General features: G+C 44.0%; 1 protein-coding gene across 3 annotated transcripts in view; it reads left to right on the plus strand.

Annotated features, from left to right (window-relative positions):
• Positions 1 to 2,500, plus strand: part of pag1 (phosphoprotein membrane anchor with glycosphingolipid microdomains 1) — an 85,817-nt gene that overhangs the window by 59,307 nt on the left and 24,010 nt on the right. The gene's annotated exons all lie outside the window — the stretch shown is intronic.

Below are 2,500 nucleotides of genomic sequence, written 5' to 3' on the forward strand. Positions count from 1 at the left end.
AGTGTGTGTGTGTGTGTGTGTGTGTGTGTGTGTGTGTGTGTGTGTGTGTGTGTGTGTGTGTGTGTGTGTGTGTGTGTGTGTGTGTGTGTGTGTGTGTGTGTGTGTGTGTGTGTGTGTGTGTGTGTGTGTGTGTGTGTGAGTCTGTGTCTGTGTGCACGCGCCTGCATGTAAGTGTGTGTGTGCACTTAAGTGTTTGTCTTCTTCAGTCAACTTTCTGCTTCTTTCTGTTTGAATATCTCTGTGTTTTCTTTGTTTATTGAGGCATATCTTTTTCCCTTCCATTTCCACGTAGCAGATTTTTGAAATCCAGATATAAAAAAGCAGGCTTTAAAAATATCCTACTTAGGAGGCTAAAACGCATTTGTTACAATGGATTATTTATTTTCATCCACATGTTACGTTTACACCTAAACAGGAGGAAAAATTGCAGGCTTTAAAAAAAGAAGCAGGCTACGTGGAAACAGCACCTAAGACAATGTTTTTTTCTAATCTAAAGTGACTAAGTGACAGCTAATTTTAGCTACAGTGTTCAGTCCCTGGAGCAATGAAGACATATATTCCCTATTTAACCCCTTAGTCCAGCCGCTCTGTTATTATAACCTCATTGTCACAAAAATGATAATGACCAACTCTTAATTGGTTACTTAAAACTCTCTGCATTGTCATGGCAAAGTTGTTATGATGCAGGTGAGTGTTTTCAGCAAAGATTGAATTGGCCTGTCGATGGGCCCATCTGCAGTAAGAGTAGGGCTTGACATTAACTTCTTCAGTCAACGGCTACTGTGGCTAGCGGTTTTCCTGAGTCACTAGCCATTCAGCTATTGTACTAGCCACAAATGTGATATTGACTTTTTTATCATGCCTATGACTGTACATCTGACCTCATAAGATGAGGTGCTAAAGCAAGACGATGAGTGAATGTGCAAATTAATCAAACAAAATACCCTGATATGTCATACCAAGGAATAAGGTACCTGCCAAACTGGCTAGTGACACTGAAATTATTTCTAGTCACAGCCCAGTGTTAGCAACATCTGGCCAGTTGGAAGGTGCCAATTTCAAGCCCTGAGTAAGAGGCTACGGGCCCTTACGTGTAAGCCATGGATAGTGGTGTAGGGAAATCCAAACTTATGACCATTTGATCACAATAGCAACTCCCTTGGCTCAAACAGTCTTGAAAAATTTGATTTGTTTCTTTTTGTCTATGAAAGACAATACACATATCATTCAGCAACAGACCACAAGAGATATAAACATTCCCCGTGGTCAAAAAGGAATGGAACAATCTAGATCTGCTATTGATTTTAGCCATTGATGTCACTCCTCTTCTGCATACCTCATGGCAGGGGTGTCGTACAGGGGGGTAAAGTGTGACAGTCACCAGGGCCCCATGTATAAAAGGGGCCCCACACAGTGTCTGATTTATGTAGATATATGTACTAGATATATGGCTGGGGGGGTGGGGGTGGGGGTGGGGGGGGGGGGGGGGGGTCCATTGGAGCGGATTGAACACAGGGCCTGCAATTTGCTGCTAGTACGCCCCCGCCTCGTGGACGTCTGTAGACCTCTGAATCTTTGCATATGTGAAAATCTGAAAGACGAAGATACACATGCACTGAAAATTTAAAATGTATCCGTCTAAGCATAAACAGATTTGCCTGCTGATGCACGTGTTACCTCCCATTTCTCAAAAAAATGTATTACACATGCACATTATCATGTTATCACAGGAGGCTTTTCTAATGGTCCAGTATGTCCTGCATAGGTGCTGGAAAGGGGGATGCTGTGGTGCATGTGCATCCCCACTTGTTGGCTCCCTAAATGAGGCTTCAGACAAATGAGTGGGATGCAGCAGTAGTAACATCAGAGATTCTTTAAGTATAGAGATATGCCAACATAATAGGTTTCTATGGGCACCTAACGCGACCAGGTTCCGGTCTGCCTAAAGGGCCGTGTCATAATGCTCCTACAATGAATAGAACAGTCCTTAGGTCTGCCTAAGGGGGGCCATAATAGAACCAGAAAACAATGGGCCAATGGAACCTCTCTCTCTCTACTCTCTCTGGTAACATTGTTAAGAAATACAGAATGAAGAAAAAAATGCACCACCACTTTGAAACGCGTTCCGGCACCCTTGATGTCATGTCATGCAATGGAGTAGCTGTGTGTGTGTGTGTGTGTGTGTGTGTGTGTGTGTGTGTGTGTGTGTGTGTGTGTGTGTGTGTGTGTGTGTGTGTGTGTGTGTGTGTGTGTGTGTGTGTGTGTGTGTGTGTGTGTGTGTTTGTGTTGTGTGTGTTGTGTGGGTGGTTGTTGACATAGTAGATCTTCAACTGAGCTCTTTGACACTCTCATCTAGGCTCTGTCAGGGCACACCCTGTGTCTGTGTCTGGGTGTCTGTGCCTGTGCTTCTTCTGTGTCTGTGTGTCTGTGTCTACCTCTGTGTGTGTGTGTATGTGTGTGTGTGTGTGTGTGTGTGTGTGTGTGTGCGTGTGTGTGTATG

This window comes from Engraulis encrasicolus, chromosome 20, assembly GCF_034702125.1.
Source record: "Engraulis encrasicolus isolate BLACKSEA-1 chromosome 20, IST_EnEncr_1.0, whole genome shotgun sequence".
In the NCBI taxonomy this organism is placed as follows: Eukaryota; Metazoa; Chordata; class Actinopteri; order Clupeiformes; family Engraulidae; genus Engraulis; species Engraulis encrasicolus.